At 55.7% G+C, this 8,197-nt stretch overlaps 1 long non-coding RNA gene across 1 annotated transcript; it reads right to left on the reverse strand.

Annotated features, from left to right (window-relative positions):
* Nucleotides 1-4,769: 4,769 nt before the first annotated feature.
* LOC137456664 (uncharacterized) lies at nt 4,770-7,321 on the reverse strand. Its single transcript, XR_010991077.1, has 5 exons — nt 7,214-7,321; nt 6,023-6,061; nt 5,859-5,897; nt 5,389-5,463; nt 4,770-4,911 (listed from the first exon to the last, which is right to left on the reverse strand). It is a non-coding gene; the product is annotated as an uncharacterized lncRNA (long non-coding RNA).
* Nucleotides 7,322-8,197: the final 876 nt, after the last annotated feature.

Here is an 8,197-nt window from a genome sequence, read left to right on the forward strand (position 1 = left end):
TAGGAGAGAATTCCTTCAGACAACTCCTTGGCTATTTCCCAGACAATCCTCTCATATTTACTTCTCCTTCTGTGCAGGAGCTTTGTGCACTCCAAGCTTCACAGCCTTGCAGTCACCCCAGCAGGAGGTAGCTGTCCTGTCCTGTGTCTCTGATGGTGCAGATGGGAAGCTCTGCTCTGGAGCATCTCCTGCCCCTCTCTAGAAGAGAGAGATCCCAGAGGCTGTGGGATGTGGCAGCTTTACAAGCTCCACAAACTGCAAATCCATCCTCCTGCACCACAGACTCACCACACCCAGGGCTGGGAAGCTTTCTCCTCTTTGAGCTCTCAGCACCCAACCTGTCCTGCCTACCTTGAAGCTCTCTCTGCCTTCCTCATCTCCTTGAGATGTCCTGGCAGTGCTCTCAGTCCTGCTGCCCTGTGCAGAGGAGCAGCTCCTGGGCAGAGCTCTCTCTCTGCAGTGCTGCCTGCTTGACAGAAGCTCCCTCCAGCCCAGGAGCGTGGCTCAGCTCAGCAGCAGAGGACCAGCCCCAGGCATTTAATGACTCCTCTGGTGGCCTTGGTGTCGAGTCCATGAGTCTCAGAGACTGAGAGCAAGCTGAAGAAACCTCTCAGGAAGCCAAATGCCAACTGCCAACTTTGCTGGAGCCCTAATGGGTCCCACTGAGGACCATCACTGACAAAGCCTCCCCAGGGGCTTGTTAGAGCAGAAAAGCAGAAGCAAGAGCAACAACCTGGAGCTCAAGACGGTGCCAGGGTTGCTCTGATGCTGAGCAAACCTGGATGGGCTTGATCAAGCCAAAGGGCCAAGTCCTGGCCCCCTGCCCCTTGGAAGGGAGATCCTGCCCCTCAGACATGGCTCAGGGCTCTTCCTGGGGCAGTGGGATGTGAGGATTTGCAATGGCTGGAGCAGGTCTATGGTGTGACAGTGCTGGGTGGGGCAGGGAGGCAATGAGGTCTTTGTGAATGAAGTTCAGCTACCTTCTGGTTGCAGAGACAATGGCCACAGCCATGGTGATGAAGAGGTCATCTCTGATGAGGGCATTCAGCCTGGCCAATGCCCTCAGTGGTCCCCAGCACAGCCTGCCCTATGGTGTCCCATAGCTGCACCTCTGCCTTTGAAGACACCCAGTCCTCTCTCCAAGTTCACCTCAATCTCTCATCCCCCTCACTGACATCTCTCCATCCTCCCTGCCGGTTCCATGGAAGAGAAAGCCAAGGGCTGGGTCAGCCTCCCTCTGAGTGCCCTCTTGTCCCAGAGGTTATTTATCAATTTATGCTGGACCTTGTTCTCACCAACAGGGAAGGGCTGGTAACCAATGGGAGGCTCAGAGACATCCTTGGCTGCAGTGACCATGAAGCAGTGAATTTAATATCCTCAGGGCAATCAGGAGGAAGTAGAATATAGAATATAGAATATAGAATAAACCAGGTTGGAAGAGACCTCCAAGATCATCGTGTCCCCCTTCAACCAATCCAACACCACCCAAACAGCTAACCCATGGCCCCAAGCACCCCATCAAGTCTCCTCCTGAACACCTCCAATGACAGCGACTCCACCACATCCCCAGGCAGCCCATTCCAATGGGCAATCACTCTCTCTATATAGAACTTCTTCCTAACATCCAACCTAAACCTCCCCTGGTGCAGCCTGAGACTGTGTCCCCTTGTTCTGGTACTGACTGCCTGGCAGAAGAGACCATCATCTGCCTGTCTACAACCTCCCTTCAGGTAGTTGGAGAGAGTAGTAAGGTCACCCCTGAGTCTCCTCTTCTCCAGGCTAAGGAACCCCAGCTCCCTCAGCCTCTCCTCACAGGGCTGTGTTCCAAACCCCTCACCAACTTTGTTGCCCTTCTCTGGACACCTTCCAACAAGTCAACCTCCTTCCTAAACTGAGGGGCCCAGAACTGGACACAGTACTCGAGGTGTGGCCTAACCAGTGCAGTGTACAGGGGCAGAATGACCTCCCTGCTCCTGCTGGCCACACTGTTCCTGATGCAGGCCAGGATGCCATTGGCCCTCTTGGCTGCCTGGGCACACTACAGGCTCATGTTCAGCCTACCATCGACCAGCATCCCCAGGTCCCTCTCTACCTGGCTGCTCTCCAGCCACTCTGACCCCAGCCTATAGCACTGCATGGGGTTGGTGTGGCCAATGTGCAGCACCTGGCACTTGGATGTGTTCAATCTCATGCCCTTGGCCTCTGCCCATCTGTCCAGCCTGTCGAGGTCCCTCTGCAGAGCCTCTCTACCCTCCAGCAGATCAACTCCTGCCCCCAGCTTGGTGTCATCTGCAAATTTACTGATGATGGACTCAATGCCCTCATCCAGATCATCAATAAAGATGTTAAAGGGCACAGGGCCCAGCACTGATCCCTGGGGCACACCACTGGTGCCTGGCTGCCAGCTGGATGTGGCACCATTCACCACCACTCTCTGGGCTCGGCCATCCAGCCAGTTCCTAACCCAATGCAGTGTGCTCCTATCCAAGCCATGGGCTGACAGCTTGGCCAGGAGTTTGCTATGGGGGACAGTGTCAAAGACCTTGCTGAGGTCCAGATAGACTAAATCCACAGGCCTCCCCACATCCACCAGGCAGTCACCTGATCATAGAAGGAGATCAGGTTGGTCAGGCAGGACCTGCCCTTCCTAAATCCATGCTGGCTGGGCCTGATCCCTTGGCCATCCTGTTAGTGCTGTGTGATTGCACTCAGGATGACCTGTTCCATGATCTTGCCTGGCACTGAGGTCAGGCTGACAGGCCTGTAATTCCCTGGCTCATCCAACCGGCCCTGCTTGTGGATGGGCACCACGTTGGCCAGCTTCCAGTCTTCTGGGACCTATTGTGTCAGTTGTGTCAGAATGAGCTCATTGACCCAGCTCTGGTTTTTTGCTGGCTTACAGCAGCTCTTTGGGGCATGAACAAGGGCCCTCAGATGCTCTCATGAACCTCTTCAATTATCATATTGGAGTCTGTGACCAATCTGCTGTGGCACTGCTCTCTATCCCAGGATCACAGGGTCACAGGAATGACTTCTGTAGACCTTAGCATTATTTTGCTTTTGTGTCCAGTGGGTACTAAAAAGTTGTTTTACTTTCACTCCTTGCAGTCAGGGACTAGGCTGAAGTTCCCCCTTCAGACTGTAATAGGAACTCATGGATTGTGACAGAAGGCAGAACAGAGTCCCCCTCGGGTGTTGGCCACTGAGGAAGAGGCGTCATGCTGCTGATGCCTCAGCTTTACACTGAGTGTGATGTAGATGGAGTGGAATCCCTTGTTGATCAGTTCAGGGTCACCTCTCCTGTCCATTCCTCCCTGCAAGTGCAGCCTTGTACTCTGCATCCCCAAGGTTGATTGAGCAGTGACCTTGGCCTGCACAGCAATCCTTGGCAGGCACTCTGAACATCAGCATTCTCACTGCCAGAGGCAGCCACCGTGCAAACCTGCTCTGAACATCAGAAAGTGCTGGCACTGAGCAGAGACTGAGCTGAGCAGTCAGATCCCTGAACAGAGTTGGCTCTATTCCAGCTCAAGCCAGGACACCTCTCCATGTTTTGTCCTCAAGAATCCCAAAGAATCCCAGAATCATACAATGCTTTGGGTTGGAAGAGACCTTTAAAGATCACAGAGACCAACCTGCTTGCAATGATCAGGAACATCTGCAACTAGAGCAGGCTGCTCAAAGCCCCCCTCCAATCTCCTCTGGAATGGTTCCAGGATTGGGCATCTCCCACCTCCCTGGGTAACCTGGGCCAGGCTCTCACCTCCCTCAGTGTCAAACATTTCTTCCTTCTCTCCAGTCTGAATCTCCCTCCGTTCAAACCATCAGCCCCTGCCTTGTCACACCAGGCCCTGCTCAGAATCCCTCCACAGCTTTCTCATCAGCCCTTTAAGTACTGTTAGGCCCCAGTTGTGGTTTCCCCTTTTCCTGTTGTTTCCCCAGATGACAGCTCCAGTCCCTGCCCCGCAGCCCAGGGATAAGCCACAGGAAGCTGCTGCCCACCATTCCTCTTGCATTTGGCTGCCCTGGGGATGCTAAGGTCTCCCTTTGCATCCAGGGAAATATTCCCCTGAAGTCACCCCCACTGAAGAGAGGAAATGATGCAATCATGGGACCACTGAGGCTGGAAAAGACCCTTGAGATCACCACATGCCATGGGGTGAGGGAAACATTGCCGCTGTGACAGTCGCTGGTAACTCAGTGCACGCCTGGAGAGACCAAAGCACAGCCCAGAGAATGGACACAAAGTCCCCAAGGCTGGGCCACACAGGGCAGGGGACAGAGGAGCATCCAACCAGTGTCTTGTGCCCATGGCCTGCCCTCCTGGTCTGCATTGGGGTACCCCAGAGAAGAGTGTGGGCTGAGGGCCAGGAAGGCCTCTGGGCCCTACATGGAGCTCTGCAATCTCCTGTAAGCCCAGGGGTGCTGAGCCCATGGGACAGGGAACCACCACCCCTGCCAGAGTGGGGCAGAGGAACCAGGGGTCCCAGCTGCCTCTCCATGCTCCTCACCTGCCCTCACCCCAAAACACCAGAGCGTTTCACCCCTCCCAAACACCACCTGCCCAAGGCCTGGCATTGTGACTGCCTGCATCTCCCAGCCTCATGGCAGGATGCTCCAGGGGAACCTTCTCTGGACAAAGGCTCCCAGGTATCCAGGCTCCCAGACCTTCCCTCTGCCAGTCTGCTCCTCACTGTGGTGCTGCCAGAGGATGCAGGTGTTGGGGTAATGGCAGAGGAGGGGCAACATGGTCCTGGACACACAGAGTGTAGCTTTGCTGAGGGGGTTTATTGATCATGAGAGGGACATGGCCCAGGGCTCCCAGGGGATCAGGTGGGGACATCCAGGGATGATCATCTCCTCTTTCCTCTGAAGGGGGCGAGGACAGAGGTGTCACCAGCAGTTCCAGTCCTGAAAGAGAGAGACTCCCAGGGTCAGCTAGGACATAAGAGGAACCTTGTCCCCACTATGTCTCTTTGCAGAGACCTGGGGAAAAAGAAGGGAATTGGAGCTCTCAATATACCCTGGACAGGATTTGGCTCTCCTGAGATCCAGATGCCACCAGAGTCCCTTGCCCAGTGTGTCATTACCCTGGGATGTCCCTAAATCTCCCAGAGCCCTGCCCAGCTCTTACTGTGCCTGTGGGGGTCTGTGTGGCACCAAAGCCTCTGCCTGGCCTGCACAGCGACCCTCTGGGTCTGTAGAGCCCTACTGAGTTGAAGCAAAGGCACAGAGCCAGCTCTGTGCTGTGTCCCCTGGGGCACGGATCAGCGACAGTGACCTCTGTTTCCTTTTCTCACACCTAAGGTCTGCCCACCCCAGAGGGCTCAGGGATGCCCCAGGGCCCAGGATTCTTTGTGGGGTTAGGAATGCCCTGGTGCTGCTCACCTAGACAGCAGCTTTAGCAGCTACAGCCAGGCGCTTCTGGTGCACCCGCTCCAGCAGGACATCAGCCGCAGGCAGCTGGGGAGAAAGGGAGGTTAGGGACAAGTCTGGGTGCACTGGGGTGTGCTGGGAGGATGGGGGGAAGCAATGGAGTCCTTGGGGAAGTTGCTTCTGGAGCAGATGAGCTGGGATGGTGGTGCCCAGAAGGCAGTGAGGGTCCTGGGAAGGGGCCCACCTGGCTGTGTGTTTGTGTACTGGGGCATCCGGGGGTGTACTGGGTTGTACTGGGGTGGATGGGGATGCAAAGGGGGCTCTGGGGGAGAGGTCCTCCCTTGGAAAGCACTGGGGTGCTGGGGTACTCTCTGGAGTTGCAGTGGGATGCACTGGGGTGTGCTGGAGCACCCTGGGATGCTCTGCAGTGTTGTGGCCATGGGAAGGGAGGGGGTGGGCCCAGCAGAACTCTTGGTACCCACCTCGACACTCTCCAATGGCTCAGGTTTGGCTACATTCACCTGCAGAGAGACCAGGAGACCTCACTGGTCACTGGGATACCTCCAGTCCCAGCAAGAGATGGGAGGGCCAAAATGCCCTCCCGTTCCCCAGACTGGATGCCCTCCAAGTCCACCTCACTACTTACATCCAGTTGAGAATTTTCCTCAATGCTTTCCAGCAGTGCCTAGGGAGGAAGAGCAAAGAGGTGACCTGGAAGGAACCTCAGTGGGGCCCTGAGTGGGGCACAAGTGTCCTCAGTCCCAGCAGGCCAAAGGCTTCCCTCTGGTCTGAAGGGGAAAATGCCTTCTGCTCCCCTCAGCCTGATTCCTCCAAGTTCCCCTGGGATGCCTCTCCATGCAGGGTCCAGGGCTGGGGATGGAGACAAGAACAGTGTAGGGAATTCAGGTCTCAAAAGAGGATGAGGTTAAGGAAAAGGCTTCCAACAACAGAGCACTGGGGTGAATTAATGGACCCCAATGGACTGGGCTGGAGTGTTGAAGGGGCAGGACAGTGTGGGGTGCAATTGATAGGTAAAGAATTCAAGATGAGGGGACATGGGGACATCAAGAGAGCTGGTTGGTGGGGGCAGAAGAAAGAGGCCAAAACCAAAGGGACTGGGAGAGTGTTTGGGAATGGCTATGGCAGGAAGAGGATTTGGGGTGACCACTGCAATGGAGAGGATGAAAGGCAAAGGGCTGAGGGACAAGATGGAAAGAAAGGCATTGGGAGAGATCAAAGGGAGGGCATCTGGGGACATTAGATAGGACATGGAGGAGATCCCAGGCAGAAGATGTTTGAGGGGAGCAAAAGCATGGGCTGGGGAGTTGCAGAAGGGAGGGGTGTGGGGTCACCAAGAGAAGAAACTGGTGGGAGCCTTCCCAGCTTTGGTGTTGGACCTTCCCAGGGAGGGAACAGCTCCAGGCATTCACGGAGTCAGGATGTGGCTCAGTTGGTAGCACATCAGATCCTTAATGGGAAGGTCGTGAGTTCAAGACTGAAGTGGGCAGTAGTGTCCTCCCTACTCTAGTCATGAGGTGACAGGTTGGACTCGATGATCTTTGAGGTCTCTTCCAACCTTAGTGATACTGAATACTGAGGAACTCAGGCCTTGTGCACAAGAAGCTGCTTAGTGGGGCAAGTGGAGGGAAGAGATGGAGCTGTGGGAGGGAGAGAGCTGCATTGCCAGGAGAGGCAAGGGAGCCTGGAGGAGCCTCTTGCTTGGGCAAGGGAGAGGCCAAATCAAGGGGTTTCATCCTCACCACTCCAATTTCATTCCACATGTCGTGTAGCCATGACCCATCCCCATGAGCCCCTCCCTGTGGCACTGGAGTCTTACCTTGGCATCTGCTGGGGTGCACAGCAGGATGGTGAAGAGCAGAGCCACGCCGACCACTGCCACCTTCATTTTCCTCTGTGGTGTGGTAAGTCCTGGGTGAAGCTGGGGAAGGTGAGGGCCAGATTTATCCTTCTCATGACTCCTCCTTGTTCCTCCTAAGAGCCCCCAGGGCAAAGGCAGGCTTGGCAGTGGCACCAGCCCTGGCAACAAGCCCAGGCCTGGCACGGAGCCACCCTCACCTCTGGCACGAATCCATCCACCTTCCTTGGCATCTCTCCAGCTTCCTGCATGGGGCAGCTGCAAATCAAACAGCCCAGGCCTCCAGGGGCACTGGGGGGTGGGGTGGATAGAGTACTGCTGACAGCAGTGACCACTCACTGCTTCCACATGAAGACTCCAAAAGCCAGACCCTCCCTATCTCCCAGTGCCTCTCCTTTCCCAGCACTGCCACCTTCCAGTCTCCCACACCTCCCAGCCCAGTCTTTCACTCCAGTAATGCTCCAGAGATGACACCAAACTCAAACCCAGGGTCACTAAGAGCCATCCCTGACACCTCTCCAGCCCCTGGGGAAATTTGGGGCTGAGACTGACTCCTCTTCTTGGGAACACTGGGAGATGGGAGGACAATTGGTGGCCTGGGCAGTAGGGACAGCAGAGTGGCTGAGTGTCTTGGTTTGAGGAGCGAGACAGCTGCTCTTCAGCCCTTCCCAGGGGAGTAAAGGACAATGCTCCCTGCTGGCTATGAAAGAAAGAAGTGGCAGTGGAAGTATCAATCACAACTGCATACAGCAGCACAAAATCCATCATCCACCTCGGCCATGGCTCTCCAAGAACCTCCTTAAGCCAAAGCTTCACACCACCTTCCTCCAAACCAGGCCAAACACCCAGGCCTCACATGCACCCTCCTCCCCACCCCCAAGAGAAATTCTGCTTGCCAGCTCCAGGCCAAGCCAGGCCACTCCAGGCCCCAAGTGGCAGCCTGGC

This window comes from Melanerpes formicivorus, unplaced genomic scaffold, assembly GCF_026170545.1.
Source record: "Melanerpes formicivorus ecotype bairdi unplaced genomic scaffold, bMelFor1.0.p_v2 SCAF_134, whole genome shotgun sequence".
NCBI classification, from domain to species: Eukaryota; Metazoa; Chordata; class Aves; order Piciformes; family Picidae; genus Melanerpes; species Melanerpes formicivorus.